At 24.9% G+C, this 21,760-nt stretch overlaps 1 long non-coding RNA gene across 2 annotated transcripts in view; it reads left to right on the top strand.

Annotated features, from left to right (window-relative positions):
- Positions 1 to 21,052, top strand: part of LOC136977677 (uncharacterized) — a 35,202-nt gene extending 14,150 nt beyond the window's left edge. Inside the window, exons 2-3 of one of the 2 annotated variants that reach the window (XR_010881122.1) lie at positions 16,269 to 16,316; positions 20,915 to 21,052. This is a non-coding gene — a long non-coding RNA (uncharacterized lncRNA). Of the gene's footprint in view, positions 1 to 9,274; positions 9,377 to 12,050; positions 12,110 to 16,268; positions 16,317 to 20,914 lie in introns of those variants that run through there. The other variant, XR_010881121.1, reaches the window with a different exon arrangement.
- Positions 21,053 to 21,760: the final 708 nt, after the last annotated feature.

The raw sequence follows: 21,760 nt of genomic DNA, 5'->3' as shown, positions 1-21,760 counted from the left end.
AAGAAAAATATTTATTTTTATTAAATTTACAATGTAAAATTTAGTTAATTTAGGCTATATTATAAATAAAATATTTAATTTTGAGGTTTCGATATTTAATCAAATAAAATGTGAAATTAATTTAGGCCTGTTTTTATATTAAAAAAATTCATGTAAATTTAAGTTATAAGCTTTTAATTAATAGATTTATTAATAATTTCGTTCATTTAAAAAAATATATTTTTATTCCTATAAAAACCTAAAGTTTTATTTTAAAGTTTTAGGATAGATAGGACGTTGGCAGAGATAAAAATCTATTTTGTCTACTTTAAAAGTAAACTTTTGATATAATCATCCGATATAGTGAACAGTTTTGCTGGTTCTTGCTCTTCTTTATGTATATAGTGAACTCTTAATATAGTACATAATTTAGATTAATTTTGCGTGTTCATTATATTGAGAGTCCATTGTATGATATTTAACGAATATGAAAAATTTAAAATTATATATTAAAATTTATTTCATGTATTCATATATTCATTTATTTTACATGAAATCGGAATCCTGTTCTAATCAAATGGAACCCCCAAAGATGATGGAAAAATATTGCTGATAATTCTATAGTATAAATCTTTTTGAGCCCGTGTGCCATATAGTAAGCATACTTAGCTTTAAAGATGCTTATGCGTGCCAAAGTTTTAGATTTGGAATAACGATATTTAAAGAAAGTAAAGGAATATGCTTTAATTAGAATAAAGGTAAGAAAGCTGATTGAAAAAGACAGATGATAAATCGAAATCATATGTTACCTGTACAGTACGTTGTGTGCCAGATGATTTCTCCTTATGTGCCATTTTGGACACGCGTGCCATAGGTTCTCCGCCCCTGATATAGACTATAGCAATTGTAAAATAACAACTTATTTAATATAAAATAATAGAAAATTTACATCATATAAACATAAAACCCTAAATAAATTTACACTAATGGTCATTTGTTTTCTTTTATGCCTTCTACTTACACGATTATGGAACAGTTCGGGTCGGTTGGTCCTTGTGCCAGAAAACAGCAAAACTATACTATAAAAATTTTAATTGCATTTTTTAAATGTTAAGAGTTAAAATCTGTAGAGTTATTAAGTGTTTAAAGGTTTCTTAAGGTTATTCAATAGTGAGTTTAGGTATAATTCTCTAGCAACAACTTTAGAAAAATGATATGATTTTTCAGTTAGATAAAATTCTAATTTGTAATTATTTATGACAAAATATTAACTTAGAAAACTATAATTTAATGAGTGAAACATGTTTTACTGTTTTACTGTGTACTAGAATTTTAATACCCGAATCAATTTTTTACTGTTTAAACAATATGTAAATTTGGTTATAAAACAATTTCAACTCATTAAAATTTTATTAAATGTTAAGTACTGTACAATAGACTCATGTTATAATGATCACTCGATATAGTGAAAAATTTTGTTGATCCTTAATATTCTTTATGTGCAATAAATTCTTGATATTTCAAATGATTTAGTTCAGTCATTCGAGAACTGATTATATGCAGAGTCCACTGTAGCCTAATACTCTTAAAAATGTTACAAAACCTTTAATTAGCCACATTTTGATAATTAAGCAATTTATGGTAGAGCCTACCACAAAATTCTATTGTGATAACCTCTACCACAAAATGTGGGCCATAAAACCTGCTCTAAAAACTAATATATAATTAATATACCAAGAAAGATTAATAAAAGATACTTTAACAATATATAACTTTAACTATAACTTATTTCAATTATACATATTAAATATATATATAGCCTATATATATATATATATATCTTAAAAATGCTTATAAATTAATATAATAAATAGTTGAGCAGTGTAAGTTTTAGGCATATATTTTATATAAAAAATAAAAAATATTAATTTTCTGCGATTTTTAATAATGAAAATTCATTTTAATTAATTAACAATAGGTGATAAGAGTAAATTCGAGATTCTCATTAATAGGAAGCAATGACAACTTTATAAGTTTATGTATTAAATTTTATAGAATTATTTAATATAATTACTTTCTTATCTTTAATTACGGTTTAATTACAGAATGGGGTATTTTTAAGTTACGTATGTAAAATTCTTGTTAGAAACCATCCAAATTGGCTTTCATTCAAAGCAAAACAGCTAATATTCTTATTAATAGTGTACTTAATGTAGTTATTTTTTGTACATGTCGGCTTATACAATTAGTAATTATATATTATGCTATATACATTTTTAATTAGGTTATATCGTATAACCAAATTAAGAAATTAGCACTTTTATTTTTGCATTATTACTGTGGTCAATAACCATTATACCATTTATAGAAAGCAAAATATTACTCCTCATTCTTCAATTGAATATAATATAGAACAGATTTTTATGAAAATAAATAATTAATTTAGAAATGTATATTTTAATTATTTTAAACATATAATTAATTATATAATTTTAATAAAGTATTCGATTTTTTTTATCAGAAAATTTAATTTTTATATATTATCCACTTACTATATTTTTATATATAGATTAATAAAATTTATATATTTATTTAATCTTTATACACATTTTTATATTCAGATAAATTAATTAAAAAGTAAAGAAGTTCGGTAGCATTCGAGCACAATGACTTGTCAGACCTTGCAGCCAATAGCAGAGGAGGAGAGTTGATCTCAACACTCAAGCTCTTGGTCTTTTTTTAATTCTTTTTTTATTTTTTATCAGTCACCACAGTTTGGCAAACGTTGCTATACGTCTGAACTTAATTGTCCAATCAAACAGAAGAGAATGTTGTAGAGGAGGGGATTTTGCTGTGGGGTTCCGTCAGGGGGTAACACATACTACCTCGCGGCATTTTTCTACGACCATCCCTAAATTCTTTTTCCTGTTTAGAATCTAAATTATATAATATAGGAGTAAATGGAAGAAAATACTTGTTAAAATTCTGAATTTATTTTATTATAATTTAAATATTTAACGTGCTATTTTATAACATTTTTAAAAAGTGACTATAGTGTGTAGGCTAATTGTTGGCATACATTCAATAAATCTATCATAGATTTAAATAGGCATATCTCTAGAAATTATAATTATAGATATAATCTAATAAATATTTAATGTATTTGATGAATAGCATTAAACTCCTCTGCTATATAGTTTCTTATACGACTCCCGAATTTAACAAGGAAAATCACAAATTATAGGTTTTATATGATTAAAGATGAATTGGAACTTCTCTCTTTATGAAAGCATTAATAATTATGTAAATTAAAATTATTACGGTTATTTTAAATAAATTAATAAATTTAATGTTTTATTAATTAAAAAATTAAAAATAAAACTATATTTAAATATACTTATTTTCCTGTAATTTAACTTTTTAGATCTCTGTTCTGAATATTAATTTTTACAAGTCTGATTCATTTTAATTTTAAAATAATTAAACTGTAAATTATCTTAATATCAGGACAACAAGTTTTAATTTTTATTTTAACATTTAAATTTCTATTATTATAATATAAATTTTATATTTTAATTTCTCTCTCTCCCTCTTATATGTATTTAAGTTATATATACAAAGTTATATATATATATATATATAACTTATATGTATTTAACTAATAGGATTCATAAATTATTATTACTATTATGTTTTTCTTATATTGAAGCTTAATTTTGTAATAATTCTATTAAAATAAAATAAAAATGAACTTCTTTCAGTTAAATATAATAATTATTTAATTACTAGTCTTTACTTATTAGTTCATTATCGAATGCTAATTTTATTAAATTATTATAATTAAAATAATATTAATATTTTTATAGGTTTTAGATTCTGTTAATTTATATATTTATGGGGGTGTGTCTCGACCAGCGAAGGTGTTGGCGTGTTTATTTCAAGAGAATATCGATACTTTGTGTGATAGTGGTTTGTTCTCGGGTGAATGTACAACCTCAATTGAAATGGATCTACAAAAATAGACTATCCCTGCTATTGATATTATATCTATTGTTTATTTCGGGGATAGAAACTAATTCAGGTCCGTTGTCTAGATCACCTCAATATGGTGGCCATACAGATGTGCAAAAGAAGGAACGGGGGAGGCCTCGCAATGCTAATCTTAAAGTTACAGATAAAACAAATATATCTGAAATTGTGCCCAGTCAGGAAATTCATCCAGAAAAACAAGATTATAATAGAGGCGAATTAATCGACGTGAGATCTCCAAAAATACAAGATTATTTTCACACCGTCCAAGGAATAGACACTTCAACAGCAGAAGAACAAAGGTATTCGTTGAAATGCATATATGAATTAATTCAAGAAAAATTCACTCAATTAAATACCGAATTACAAAATATTAAAACAGAAGTTAATATACTGAAAGAATAAAATAGAGCTTAACAACTGGAATCCAAAAAAAATTGCACAAAAACTGAAAGAAATTGACGCACTAACTAAGGATAATTCCCACGCTAAAGGTATGCTAGAATTTGAAATAGATAAATTATTTAATGAAAAAAATGGTTAAATTTACCTATGGTAGTCAAAATGGCGGCTCGTCTCTGATTCCAGCAAACAGAAGAAAGGAAACAGTGGGGACGCACGTCCTAACCTAACCTATTCTAATAAATTACCATAATTATTACCAACCAAATTATTAACCAAATTATTAGTCCTTTCTTCTGTTTCTGGAATCAGAGACGAGCCGCCATTTTGACTATCATAGTAAACTTAACGGAAAAGAATGAACAAAAACACAGTAATTATAAATTTTCCTTCTAAAACTTCTGATATCTAAATGAAATAGAACAATTTATTATAATAGAACTAGTCATAACAAATAGTCACATAGATAGTTTAATTAAATTAACTAATAATGAATATAAGCCTATGGTTAAAATTGTATTATACTCAACATATGATAGAAATTTAATACTTAAAGAATTTTGGTCTAAGAAACGTAAAATTAATTTAGAAGAATGAAAAAAAAAATAATAATAATATTCAAAACAGATCTGTGCAGAAGATCGAGGCTGAGGAGAAAAATGTTGGGTTAATGTTACCTCTGGTTCCAAAATGGCGGCTCATCTCTGATTCCAGCAAACAGAAGAAAGGAAACAGTGGAGACGCTAACCTAACCTAACCTATTCTTATAAATTACCATAATTATTACCAACCAAATTATTAGAATAGGTTAGGTTAGGTTAGAACGTGCGTCCCCACTGTTTCCTTTCTTCTCTTTGCTGGAATCAGAGACGAGCCGCCATTTTGGAACCATAGGTAACATTAACCAAAAGTTGATTTCAATAGCTCAACAAGAAAAAGCCAAACGCATCGAAATAATAATAAGAGACGATCACTATATAAATAGACTATCTACACATGATCTCAACTTAGAAAAAGTTACACAACTAAAGAGTTTTTTAGGTCTAAGTAAATGGTTTATCGTATATGCAGGCAACAAAATCTTATATTCCTAAGAATTCTTGGAGAACAGATGATATCGTAAACCAAGAAATAACAGAAAATAATAATCTAAAAAGGCATAGCTAGATCAGACGAATATAGCTATAGACTTACCACTAGAAGTAAGTCACAATTACTAAAAGCGATAATTCTAAAGTTCTCATTGGTTTTTGGAATATTCAAGGACTCCATAGAAAACTATACACGGACATGTTTTACAATTACTTGAAATCTAATGCAGTTATTGATCTTTCTGAAACTTGGTTGGTGCAACTAAAAACAGAAGATAAAACATACTTGGAACGAACATTAGTATTAGGAAGTAAGGGTCAAAGAAATAGTAAATTCGGTCGTCCCTCTGGAGGTCTATTGCTGTTAATTAAAAAAAAATTTAGGTGAATTGAAGTTTTGGTATGTTGACAACAATTACATCCTAGCTGAATTAGAACTTTGTCAACTTTTATGTACACTCTGGGGAGAAACACGTTTAGGACTCATACTTATATACTTGCCACCAACCACCGATTAAAAGATTATCTTACTAGAAATCCAAAATATGATAATACAGAGAGCTAATATTACAGATCTGTGGATAATAGGTGGGGGACGCAAATAGTCGAATAGGTGAAAAATGGGCACAAAAAATAAAAATAATAATGGAATAATTGATAATATTAGACTGTCTAAAGATAAAGAAATAAACTTAGGAGGAAAATTATTACTAGAATTTGTACAAGAAAATGGTTTATACATATTAAATGGAAGACTCCCTAACGATTTCCCCGCAGAATACACCTTTCTGTCTAATGTTGGCAAATCCATAATTGATTATATTATTTGTTCGGAATTCGTTCTAAATAAGATCAAGAAATTTAAGGTTTTAAATAATGATATTTCTGACCACTTCCCAGTACAACTAGAATTAGTTAGATTTCCACACGAAAATGAGGAACCCCCAAAAAAACAATCAAACCTATGAAAAAGATATGGAAGAAGATTTAATTTGAGAAAATTTAAAAATGAATTCAGTAATAAATTGTCGGAGATACTAGATTGCAACAGTAATACTACGGCTATACAGAAATATGATAACTTAGTAAAAATAATAGACCAGTTCAGTTATAAAATCTCTAGGGACATTAAAATAATACAACTCAAATAAGCTTGGTTTGATAAGAGTTGATACCTTCATAAGATTAAAAAACAAGCAACTTACAGTATTTTAGAAAAATGAACTCTGAGTCAGCGTTGAAGGAATATATAAGGAACAAAAAAATTTATCAAAATTTAATTAAAGCAAAAAAGAAGAAATATTATTCTGAAATGAGTGACCAATTATTGAAGGCCAGAGATACCAAAAAATTTTGGAATATTATTAATCAAGTCCGTAATAAATCACAAACTACAGAGCTTAAGTGCTATGTTACGTATGATAATTGGAAGCAATACCTAAAGGAATTTTCTTTTACCTATAAAAATAAATACAAAGAGCAGAAACTACAATGTATTAGGACTGCGATTCAGCCAAAACAGAAATATTCAATGTAGAAAATTTACATAGATGTATTAAAAAATTGAGAAAGAAAATGGCTCCTGGTGCTGACTCTATTATCAACTTGATAATCAAAAATTTTTCGATAGAAGGTATTCACGTATTGGCTAACCTATATAATAATTTTTATTACACGGGTATAATACCTAAAGATTGGAATAAAGTTATTTTTCAAAATGATATTTAAAAAAGATGTAAGAGAAACTGCCCAGCCAATTATCGGCCTATTGCTCTTCTGTCTGAGTTTCGCAAACTCTTTACAGCAGTATTAATAGAAAAGTTTAATGAGTGGACTGATACTAATAAATTCCTCAATTATACACAGTTTGCATTCACAAAAATCGGAGGTACTCAAATTGCATTATTCACATTGACTGCACTAGTTCAGTTGCAATTATATAAAATGAGACAAAGTCTACGCCTTATTTTTGGATATTAAAAAAGCGTATGACTGTGGCTATTGCAGTGTTCCTAGATAAGATGAATAAATATGGAGCAGATAGATAATTGTATGATTAGAATAATTGACCAATTGTTTGGACACTATGAAGTAATAATAAAACAATTTGACAAAAAATGGTCAGCATTACAAGTGGACAGAGGGCGACCCATGGTACCCACATCTTTTTAATTTTTTTCTACCTGATATAAATGAATGTTTTGAGATAGAAGACGATGGTTTCGATATAGATGGCCAAGTAATCCACTCCATATCATATGCTGATGATATCGTAATAGTCGCACCCACAGCTGCAGGACTCCGTAGGAAAATCAGAAAAGTTCAAGAATATTTTGATAGATTAAAATTAATTATTAACCCAAGCAAATCTTCAATTATGATATTTCGAAATGGTTCCAGACTTGCAAAAAAAGTACATCATTCTATTTGAATAAAGTACAACTTAAGATAACACAAGAAGTCAAATTTCTGGGAATTTTACTGACTCCCGCTCTAACCTTTTGAAAAGCAATATAAAGAAGCCGTTCACAAATCTAATAGACTGATTAATAACATGGTGAAACTTTTTGCTCAAATTAAGCTAAAAAACATATACAGCCATTTTAGATTATTTGCTTCTATAATTCTTAATGCGATAGCCTACGCCTCACCAATTTGGAGTCTAACAAAATATAAAAAATTTGAAATAATCCAAAATAAATTCATTCGAAAAATTTTTACTCTGGACTATAGCATAGCTGGATATGCTCTCAGAACTGAACTCAATAGATTCAAATTAACTCTCTTCTTTGTAAAAATATTTATTAACTTTATAAATCAGAGACAATGGTAATCTACCAACAAAATTGCTACACTTGCTGTATAAAAAATCTTGTCAAAATCCCAAAAAAAATTCCTGGATTAGTCAAATGAGAAATATTGTCAATGAATATGGAGTTTCTATAACTCCATTGTTAGAAAATTCAGAAATTAGCGATTTAATAAGGAAGCAACTAATCCAAAATACATTAGAAATTACTTTAACTCAAGATATTGAAGAAATGCATAGGAGAAAAGAACCTAAATGGTATAATATTATATTGGACTACCCTTTTAATAATAATTATATGTTATCTAATATGCCGTTTACAATCAAGAAATTTTTTATACAACTTCTATTAAGTACCAAAACGATTATAGTTAATAATAGAATTTATGAATTTTCTAAAATAACCTGCCCAAGATGCCAAGATTTATTTACCAAATATCACATGTTTCGTGAGTGTAAAAAGGGACACGAACTAAGAAACAAAGCGAATTTAAACCAACTAAATTTCTTTAAAGAAGAAAATAAAATGTATCGTTTATTTCATGATGCAAATTCTGTAATGATTTACAAACTATACAATTATGCAAAAACTTTTTGTAATCAACCTCTTTAAAGTTATAAGTACTTGATCTGATTCAACTAATGAATGTAATAAGATGATACCAAGATGATATTATTATTGTTACGATGAATATGAATACAATGTAATAACACTCTGTAATAACAGGCTACGGCCTAATATGACTAATAAATTTATTATTATTATTATATTATTATTATTTATTAAACATTTTTATATAATTGTTTTTAAATCAATATTAAAATCACAATTAATTATAGGCTCAAACAAACACTATAATTAAGTATTGATCTATTGTAATTTATGATTTAACGAGTTATCTTTTCTGCAAGTTACATATTAAGCAAAAGAAGAAATTTAAAAAATAATCTTGAATTTCATTAGTTTAATTTGGATCTAATTTCTACTCATTGGCCTAATCAAGAGAGCTAAGGAATTGCAAGGATTATAGATTACAGAGGTTACACCTACAGAAGAAATTTAAATGTAAGTCTTGTAAGATTAATATTGAATCATAATATGAATTAAAATATTAAAAAATAATATTTTTTTTTATTAAAAAAGCTTTTTGTTAGTGTTTCAAATATAAGAATATACAAGACTACTGTCATTTAAATTTATTTGTTGATCTCTACCAAATTTAATTCCTGACTGTTTATATTAATCTTAAGGTTTTTTCGATAAATAGTAACAATTTTGTTTAATTATTAATTTTTAATTGAATAAATAACCTAAAAAAGTATAAAAGCAATGAGAAAGTATAAAAGTAATGAAAATGAGAAACGTTTTTATTATTTTTATACAATTACATGTTAAAGGATCAATAAAGTTATATTAAACTTAAATAGTTTAATTTGTCAGCTATAATTACAGCTTATTATTATAAACTTGACATATTCGTTTCTAGAATATAAAAATAATTTATTTTTATGGAAAACTTAAATAATTATTTTAAATTAATTACTGTGAGATTTTTTTTCTTAGGCTGAATATGAGAATAATTTTTAAGTTACAATCTGTTTTATATGAAAAACTCTGTTCTACACTAAAAATATCATAACATTAAGCTTATAAATACCTTTACTATAAACTTAAAGTATAAAATTTATCATTGCATTATCTGCTATAGGTAACAATTTACAGTAAACTTCAATAAAGTGAATGCAGTAATTTTATAGTACACTGAACATAGTATTCTTAGTACTCTTTCCTATATTAATAAAGAATTGGATCTAATTGACTACATTAAACGTTCAAAGAACTAAATAAATTATTCATTATATCAAATGTTCACTATAACTTAAAGAAGAGTAAGGACTAACAAAATTGCTCAGCATATCGAAAGTTCACTATATCTAGAGTACACAGTATTTAACACACAAGAATGGTGGGTAAATTATCTTAAAATATTATAAATGATTAAAAAGTCACTACGACCTAGACGTATACTGTACAGTACAGTATATTACATTGTAATGTACAAATTTACATGCACAAAGACTTCTTGATTATCCTGTCATTTATTTAAATTGCTATTCCCTATTATCAATTTGAGTAATTGAAAAAGATATTTATAATATTTCTAAAAATATACAATGGATTCTCGATTTAATGAACTTTCAAAGGACTGACCTAAATCGCTCACTACACCAAGAAGACAATAAACACTTCATAATATAAATAAAAAATAGCACCCGACATACTCGATATAGTGAACTAAATAGTCCATTATATTGGGTGTATATTACTGTATCAAAAATCTACCGTATAAAGATTTTATAAGAAATCGACTATTATTGCTTATTTAAGAATAAATAATTTTAATAATAAACTTTAAAATTTATTTATTAAATTTTGAGTGTAATGTTTCTATAGACGGACATTCTAGTAATTAATGAAAATTAATTAGAAAATTGAAATAGTTTTTTTCAATAATAATTGAATATATTTTAAAGAAATGGTTTTGATAAAAATTTCCATGAAGCATTAAACATTACTATTTGGCTTTTTATGAAATTTTTACATAATTATTTTCCAGTTATATTCTTCAAAGAAATATTAAAGAAAATTTTTATTATACAGTATTAAAGATTAAGGAGGTTGAGAAGAGTAAGTTTAAGGGTAACTCCCTTAACCTTATCCGCCCTTTAACCTTTTTCATTAGATCTGTAAGATGTCTCTCTGACATTAGTATATTTCTGATATTCTTTTTATATTTAAACTTACTCGTAATTATAAATCATAAACCCTCAGTTCTTAAGGATTTACAATTAAAATATATAAAAATATTAGGCCTTACTATCATAAGATTAGTTCTACTTTATGTATTGATCTATATCTGATCACTATAATTAAATCTGTAGAAATGATGATAATTTCATACAAGAAGAATTATTTAAGCTATAAATGTTTAAACATTCTAAATGATAATGCAGTGACCATCTGATACAGTAAACAATTTTCTTGGTTGTTGATATTCTTTGTTATATACTGAACACTTAATATATTTACATATTATGGTTTGATATCAATATAGCATGATTTTACTCAATGTTTCGAGAATTTACTATATCGAGAGTCTACTGTAATTAATTATAATTTAATATTTATAATAATATAAGCCTATATTTAAGTCATTTTTCAGTTATAAAGTATTTAAAAAAATTATTTTAATAAGACTGTAGATGCATTTAAATATTAGAGACAATTATTATTATTATTAAATCTTCTCAGTAATTCGATTTTATACAATTTTATAAACATGTTAAATAATTTTTATTATTTACATGCTAGATTAATTCACTTATAACTCGTAGAATTGAAAATAAAAACTTAAACTTAATAGTATTTTCTCGATATAAAATATATGCCAAAAATTATTATAATTAAATTTTACTACAGTATTTAATTATAAATATTATTCAATATTTAAAAACTATTTATTTTAAAGTAAAACTGTCAAATTACAGTATTTTAAGAAAAATATAACCTAAGTAAATGCATTAAGCGCGCTTTAGCTTTAACAATGATCTATAAAGTCTAACGAAAATAAATTTTTATTCTATAATTTAATAGATCTAGAGTATAAGATAATTAAAATTTATAAGCAATTAAAAATAGAATTAATTTTTATTTATTTATTTTGTTCTTCCTTAAATAGGTTATTTTCCTTTAACTTTTAATGCTTGACTGACTACAGATGCATATACATAAGGTAATATCTGATAGAATTCTCCAAAAATATAAGCTTAATGTTGACGTATAAATAAAAATAAGATAAATAATTTTATTAAATGGTTTTCTCAAAATAGGATAACATTAATATATTTTAGCCTACTAAAGAAATAGCTAAAAATCCTATTTACTCCTACAAAACTAAAAATACAGTATTTAAATACTCGCTTCTTTATCGTTAAAGCATATCTTTCTTTAGTAAAAAATTAAATACACTCTATATAATTTGTCTTAAGAATATTCTCTAAGTTTAGACCAATCTTGTAGGTTAAGTTTTGTAAAAATACACTATAATATTTGTTTATTATATATGAAATTTTAATACAGTTATTAATGAATTTGTTAAAATATTATTAAGATAAATTCAAAGAAAAGCAAGAATATGCAGATTTTAAATTTTGTTTTTGCTTAATTTTCTACTAAGTATAAGTGTTAATAAGTTTGACATTAAAGAAGTCAATGAATATATTTAAAATATAAAATTTTATTTTCTTCTTTTTATTTATTTTTCAATTTCTAATTTTTAGATTTCCTTATCTTTAGCAGCATCTAAAAGATTTATAGAATGTTAAACGGCTTATAACTAATATTTATTTTTAAATTTAATTATTTAAATACACACGTTTACCTCGGAAATAAACTTATTAATAGAAAATATTTTGGAAATGTTTTATTAAAATTTATATAACATATATACTTCAATACATATTTATAGCGTATAGATCAACTATTGAAATGCATATTAAATGTTCGTAATGACCATTAATTTAAAAAAATAAAAGTAAATTTTAAAAATTTATGATAAATTAAGGCCTAAAATAAAATTGATATAAAGTTTCAAGGTGTATTTCCCGAATAAATTTAATCAATTTTAAATGATCTAAAAACTATATTTCTTTTATACATTTTAAATTTGGTTCTATTGTTATTTACAATTATGTAAGCCTTATTTAAACTTCAAAAGTATAGTCAAAAAAAGAATAAATAAATATTTCTTATTAATTTTTTAATAATGCGATAAATATACTAAGCTTATTATGTTTAAGAATGATAAAATGTTTCTATTCTGAGCCTGATTTAAACATGTTGTGACCATATAACTTATGACATATAAGAGGCTTTTTCTCTTAAGTAAATGATATTAAGACAGACCAGAATTAGGCTAGATATTACGTTTTTAACAGCGCCAAATAACAAGAAAAAAATCACATAAGAATATACGGCAAAGAGTTAATGAACAATATAGGCCTATATTAGTTCTGTTTATTTAGAATGGAGCGAGGTTCCTCGTAAAAATGAGGTCCGAATTTATAGCTTTTTCAGTTTATGTAAGAATACGACCCTATGACAAAATCGAGAGCTTGTATAAAAGATTTTAACCAATAAATTTTGAATCCATTTTAATATGCCATAGTTAAACATGAATTAAAATTTCTTAGATTTAAATAATAAAAAACATATAAAAATTTTGATTTATGTATATTTTCTAATTAAAATATCATAAGTTAATCTAAAAATAAATAAATAGCCCATATATTTCTAAAATATCTGGGTTATTAACAAAACATGAGATGTTTCACGCGAATTCAAATAATCTTTAGAGTTGTATTTTATTTAAAAAAACTCCAAAATAAAAATGATTTTAAATCGGTTTTTCTTTTAATCCATAAAGCAGATAAAATTTAATGAATATATTTTTTAATAATCAATAAATGTTCTTAATAAAACAAATTTTATATTTATTAATATATATTTTTTAAATTTTATGCTTAGACTATATGATTTTAATAAAATTCTACAAATTTCTAGTGTTTTTAAAAATTTTTCGATTCCTCAATTAATTCAAGAAATCATCATTTTTATTTAATAATAATTTTTAAAATAACATTTTATTTATTTTATTACCTTTCAATTGTAAATAACTGGAAAAAATTATCGATTTAATCAATATAATAATTCAATAGTGTGTGTAGTAGCCTAAATTAATATAAAATCGGTAAGTTCAATGTAGGTTCAGATATAGGGCCGTTGAGAGCTTGTATGGGGCCCGGGGATAAAGCGGGCCCTTTTAGCCATGTTTTTAAATAAATGAAATAAGCTACGTAGATTTTTTCCTTGTTAACAAAAAGCAGCTTAAAAATTTTTAGTTTTTTGTTAGTAGAAATAATATACTATTAATTTTATAGGAATAGGAACCACTATAGACCTCTAAGTGTTTTTCGGGCCTGAGAAAACTATCCAGCCCTCTCTCGATGGCCCAGAATAGATACAATATTCCAAAATCAATAGGTTCGGCAGGCAAAGCAATATAAAATTAATTTCAGTAAGTGTAGTAACGAGAAATCAGTAAGTTTATAATAATAATAATAAAATTTATATCAAAATATATATTTTAATAAATAAAGAATTAAATTTGCAATATTATTTTATATTGAAGACACAATTCAGCTTGCTAAATTTATTTAAAAAACCCATTTATAGAAAAAAAATTCTTCTTGTTGATTGATTTTATTAGTGACGATTGTCTCAGTCGTTCGTAAATTGTCCAGACATTCAGGATTTTATATTGAGTTTCCTGTGAAACGGGAAATGAACAGACGAGTTTAGCATCAATGGAGATATCGACACAAGAAAAACTTGTCTACTTATCTTCACCTTTTGACATGGAGGAGGCGGAGTTACACTTTTCCCGCCCAATTTCATAATACTAAAGGCGTGGTCACGTTTGCTACCATATCAACCGATTCTAAAGAAATTTTCTTCGCTGATTAAAGATTACTTCTTATTCTACATTAAAATGTAAAATAGAATAATGTTTATGATTTATTAAACTGAATATTATAATAAAAATAATCGATTAATAATAATTATTTTATAAATTTTCTTCTTATATGACAAATAATCAGGGCCAGATTTTATACACATATAAACTTAAGCTAAAGCAGTCTAGAGCTTAGGATTAGAGCTAAAGGCTACAAATAAGATACAATAAAAAACTAATTTTTAATCATTTAGTGAAAAGGAAAAGTTTCTTATATGTTAGAGTTAGGCTACAACGAAATTTAATCAGGCGTTTTCAATAATAAACAGCTAAAATATTTAGTTAAATTCAATTTTATCTTAAATTAATTTAGAATTTATCTAAGAATAGAAGTGGAAATTAATTTCAGTCCGGTATTTTTAACTTATAAAATTTCAGTTTTTTTTAAGAATGTTTTGTGTGTTGTGCGAATCTGTAATCAGGAAGGATTTAGATTTGCTATGGTTCTAAAGTTAAATAATATTTAAGAGGTCCTTCGCTTCCAATAAATAATAATAAATTTAAAAGCGACACCCTATCGGCCCTATCATAAGGAATACTTAGAATTTTGTTTCTGGATTTTATTTTCTTTCCGTTCTTTAGCAAGATACAAATCCTAGAATTTTGAAAAGCTTCAATTGAATATTAAATTTATTAAACTTTTATCATAGTTTTATGATATAAATTCTAATGTTTTAGTATCAATGATTGATCATTTTAGTTCACATCAGTATCGATCGAAATATTAGAATGAATTTGAACAGAATTTGAGTCCTATTTATATACATATAAATCTATAAATAAAATAATAATGGTAATAATAATAAAATTTCTAATTCCACAGATTTATAAAAGCAATTTATCTATTAATAAATTACAGATTTTGATTTGCATAAAAGATCACATAGGCCTGTGTAGATACTCATAAACATATGCTCTATACACACTTGATATTATACATAAGGTATTTGTATTTATGTATATATTGTAGCCTTATATTCTATATAAGTCTACAATGTCTTATTGATGAAGATCTCAATAAAAAGCGAATAAATTAATTGCAGCTTCCTATTTTCTACATGAAGTTAGTTAAGTCTATTAAGTTATATGTGTATTGTTTATGTTGAATTCTTATATATTATGTGATATAAAGTTACAATATCTTATTAATAAAGCCCCAATTAAGAGTGAAAAAGTTAATTCGTTGTCATCAATAAATTTAAACTTCAATTCGTCTAATTTAAGCTAGTTTTAAATGTTTTTCTTTAGGCTACAGATACACACATTTCAATAGGCCTATTCATTAACTTATTAATTTACTTAAAATTTTTTTCTTTTTTCCAGGAATCGTCTTTTCATATATAGGCCTGTAACGATTAAGAGAAAATTGAGGTAAGGATTTTGTCTACTAACTAAATAGAAAAATATATTATTAAATTGTTCAATTTTATATCATAAAACTACATCTTTTTAATATTATAACAGTAGTTATACTATTTTTTAAAATCTTTTTTTTTGAAAGGAACTAAAAAAATAGTTGAGATTTGGGGTAAGATGACAAATTCATGTAAACTAGTTTGGAGTTTCATTTTCTTACGGAATTTCCTGTTAAAATTTACGAATCATTAAACATTATCATAATTATACGACAGGTCTTATATGAAATTCAATTTAAGAATTTAATGTAAGACCTGTCATATTTCATGAAATATGAAACTATCAGATTATTCTATTATTTCAAGCATATTATTGAACAACGTGTAAACTTATACTAATTTTGTTACATAATCAAATTAATATGATTTCTATTACAATTAATTTCTTTAATGTTTTCTTTGGATAAATTAATCATGCATTAACTTTAAAATAGAATTAAAAGATACTTTTTACAGTGCTTACCTAAAATAGGCATTATTGTACTATGAGACATTATAGGCCCTTTAATATATAAATGCAAATTGCAAATTTTCTCGTAATGTATGATATAGAACACTTCTTTTACGTGTCTTTAAGAGGTTAACCACAGTTTCTGGGAGGGTCTATGAAGTTTTTGATATTTGAACTCCCCTATCTAGGATACCATTTTGCAAGAGTTACGAGGATGTATTATGCAAACTAACGTCCAAATTTGTCAAAATAAGAGGTATGAATTTGATTGACTCGTGCAGTATCACACTTGTGCTTATGTTAAAGTATTGAAAGCAGGGCTTATTTAATCTTGTTGTTGATCATAAACTATACCATATAAGAGGTCCTTCCTCCTCCACTAAATAACAATAAATTTTAAAATGTAAGGCGCTAAACTGTATCTTCCTAGTATAAGGGCTTAAGCTATAGCTTATTTAGCTTGTGTGTAAATTCAATCCTAATTATAAGGTAGCCTACTGTTAAAAACTTTGATGCTTTCATTTGATGAATTTTCATAACATATTTAGTCACAGAATCTATGTTAACTTTAAGTTTTCGACGCCATATTGGCTAACCTCGTATTTTCCTATCCTTGTATTATCACTTCGATTTATAATGCAATGAATTAATCACTTTTATTTTATTTCATCATTTTTAAATATTGATATATTAAATTTTATTAAACTAATAATTTTTAGAGTTTAATTCATTATTACTTAAGTAATATTTTCCTTAATTTTACTTAACAAAATATTATGAATTTTATAATTAAACTGAGATTTTTAATCATTTTTATAACATTTACTTCGCAATATAATATGCTCTATGTTGTTTATATAATATTTATAAATTGAATTTAAGATATTTTTGTTAAAAATTAATGATTAAAACTCACAATTTCGATAATATTTTATTATATACATCTTTTATCATTTTAAAGCTGTTTATGCAATTTTTATTGTTAAAAATTAATATTTTTCCTGTTTTAATTTATATAATTATAAGAAAGGATTATATCTAACTATACTGCAACTATAGAGTATTTTTAATAATTATATAAGAAAATTAATTAAAAAAAATAGATAAAGCAATAATAAAAAAATTTAAAATATTTAAACTAAACTCATATTAAATATATATTATTTTTGTTTAACTTTTTCATATTTGACATAAATAAACAATTTGATAAAGCAGAGGACGGAATAAGGATTGGAAATTGTATAATTCACTCAATACAATATGCAGATGATATTGTTTTACTTTCAAATACAAAAATTGGTCTCCAGAGAAAAATTAATTTAATGCAGAAGTACTTTACACAACTTGGACTGAAAATTAATCCAAGCAAAACCTATATTCAAATTTTCAGAAGAAGAGGAAGACTGGCGAAACAAGACCATAATTTTTACCTTTTAAATGAGAAATTGAAGCTAACAGAGGAGACCTCTTACTTGGGGCTTAACATAACTTCAACACTATCCTTCGAAGCCCACGTTAAAAATATGCGAAATAAAGCTAATAAACTAATCAATAACCTTATATATCTATTGGTCAAAATAAAAACTAATTCAATTCAAAAACAAATGCAATTTTTTTCGGCAATAGTGACGAACTCAATATGTTACGCTTTTCCAATATGGGGAATTGATTGGATAACTTGTTTTGAAATAATACAATTACAATATATAAGGAAAATATATGGGTTAGACAGAGCGGTCCCTGGATATGCCATACGTCACGACACAAACCGACTACAATTAGAGTCCTATTTGGTATTAAGAATACAAAAATTTTATAAAAGACTGATTACTAGTGAAAAAATATTTGGATTAATACCATATTAAATAATCTGAAAAGTCTAACAGAAACAAAGAAAAATTATTTCAACGATTGGTTTACTAAATTTAGTCAACTGTTGACTAAATACGGAATTTCTCCCATTTTATTTGGAAACAGAAGAAGATTGGCAATTTGGTAACTGTACATTAATAGAAAATTTGTTTAACAACTCTATTCATCAAGAAATAGTTAAATTACAGAGTTCAAAATTTCATCCCTGGTATATGGAGAACTTAAACTTTCCTCCTTCAAACGAATATATTAATTTTCACCTACCGTTTATTATAAAAAAAAAAAAATTATATGCAGCTCCGACTAAACAGTTTTAAATATTAGTGGATCAGAATTATATAAAGATCAGAAACGAAACATGCAAAATATGTCAAGAGCAAATTTCGATCTTCCATATAATAGTTCATGCAGAGGCTGTACAGAGATTAGGGAAAAATATGGTATTTCCACTCTATCCGAAAGTAAATAAATTAATGAATTCTATAAAAAGTTGTTTCAAATGAGCCCAACTATAATAACAAGATTGTACAATTTTTTCATTAAATACGTTAAACTGTCCGAGAAGGCCAGCAACAAATCTGGTAACGAGATATAATTAAAATTATTTTTTGTAATTCAAGATAAATACTATTATTAATGTAAAATTATCGAGTGTTTAAATTATGTTCCCCCTTGTAACGGGACCATCCCATATTACGAAAATAAATATTATTATTATTATTATTATATTAAATTTTATAAATGACATTAATATATTTATCGGTTATTAATTCTTTAAATTTAGATAAATCACAGTAGATCCATTAAGAAACGTTAATAGAAGTTAATGTAATTTGTAAATTTTTAATTTATTAATTAGTTTATAAATAATGTTATATATTAATCTAAACAATCTTAATTTTGATGTATAGTACAGCACACTTTAAAATATCTAGATGTATCTTATATAATTTTTGAAGTAGCCTAAGTATAAATATGGTAAAATAGATCTTGATAAATTAAACTTTTTATGATTTTCTGTATTAATTTTCTAATTAAATATAATGTTTGATTTACTATATTATGCATTCAAAAGGGCAGTAGGCCTACACTTTTGACAGGATAGGCTTGTATCATAACATATCTACAAACAGGTTTGCATACAGTAGACTTGCCACATACAGACCAAAATCAAAATCTTGGCCTTAAATTTATATACATTATTAGGTCTATTTATATTTAGTTTTACTAATATGATTCTATACATCATAATAGATGTATCTAGTCAATTATAATAGGCTTTGAATAATATGCCTCCGCATTTAGAGTTTGCATAGTTTATATGGTTGTAATACATTAATTATCATTATTTTATATATTAATATAAGGAGCATTTCTAAATGTTTATTACAAATTAATTTAAAATAAAGAATTATTTGGAAATTCCTAGTGTATCAAATTAAATTCGACATAATGTAGGCTTTTTTATGTAACTGTACTCTACAGTTCTATACTTGTACTGTATGTACTGTACAGTACATCTATAGCTACTCGTAGATCTATGTTTATATGGAAATTTAAGTAATTATACTTAGATTCACACAGAGAAGTGCCAGCAGAGCCTTACCTAGAGACACTGACTTAAAATTTAATCTTTTATATATAAAACAATAATATGAAATAATACAATAAATTAAAAATTCTTTTCATACGGGCTTATTAATTTTATTGATATATTTTATAGTTTTCGGAAAGTGTAAGGCCTCGCATCTGTGACTAAAATATGCCATATATATCTCAAGCCTTATGTTATATCTGTTGTAACAGACATTTTGCAAGCTTATCTGCATTTTTATTTCAAACATAAGGCCCCAAGCTGTTAAACTTATTACAGTATATTAATTTATTAGGGCCTCGTGCTGTTAATATATTTAATAAAGAGGAAGGGCTCTTTATGTATTGTAACTCAGAATCGCAACCAATCTAATTTTTACTAGTAAAAATGTTTATATTTGTACAGATATCTTTATATCAAAATTATAAAAATTGGGATAAAATTTAATTAAATTTTTTTATTATAGGATTAATATTGTTAATTTTAATTAATTTTTTTACAAAACAGATTCAAATATACCAAAAACCATAATTTATTTTTACATTTAATAATTAAAAATCGAATATTTTGATATATATAAATGATATATTAATTAAAGAACATAAATATAATTAATATTATTTTATTTTTATTTCAGCCTTGGATAGAATTATGAATTGATTGCTGAATCATCAAATCTTACAAGTTGTAGCTTTCAAATACTTATATAATGCATTTACATAGCCAACATATACTGTATATTTTTGTATATAATAAATAAAATATTTATTTAATTAAAAAAAATATAAAAAAGTATATATTTATAAGTACAATTTAATGTAAATAGTTATTGTTCTTATTTTATCACATTTTATAATCTTTTTTCAAGTTAAATCGTGTAAATTTAAAAGAATAAACTCGAAAAAATAAACCACAATTATTTTATTTAATGAATTGGTTATAAATTCCTTTCGGTATCGAAAATATTTGGAAGAATCGTTAAAAAAAAATTCTAGGATTATGTTATAATTATATATTTTAATCTACAAAAGGTAAATATAATGAAGAAATATATGCAAGTCGGTTAACCATTATAAGGACTAAACTGCTGTCTTACTCCAATAGTTTATTACTTACAAACATTACAAAATGTGAATCCTTTTCGTTCAATAGATAAATGCAGTTGAAGCAAAAAAATTTAATGAAAACACGATTAACTAATTTTTGAGTCATCTTATAAGTTATATAAATTATAAAATCTTTATTTAATAATACACATTTTCACAAAGTTAAATATTAGGGCCTATATATATAGTTCTAAATGCCTGATTTATAAATAATCGTTCAATTTTAATAATTTTTAATGCAAAGAATTCGTCTTTTTTTATTTAAAATGTTGTTTTTATGCGATGTTTTTCGGTATAAATTTCCGTAAAAATCTCTACATTACAAAAATCTTGCATATAGTATTATTAGAGTTATATAAGAACCATTTATTTCTTAC

This window comes from Centruroides vittatus, unplaced genomic scaffold (genome assembly GCF_030686945.1).
Source record: "Centruroides vittatus isolate TY-2023 unplaced genomic scaffold, ASM3068694v2 contig_466, whole genome shotgun sequence".
Lineage (NCBI taxonomy): Eukaryota > Metazoa > Arthropoda > Arachnida > Scorpiones > Buthidae > Centruroides > Centruroides vittatus.
The sequence above is the reverse complement of the archived record's forward strand: the minus strand, read 5'-3'. Positions and strand labels throughout refer to the sequence as shown.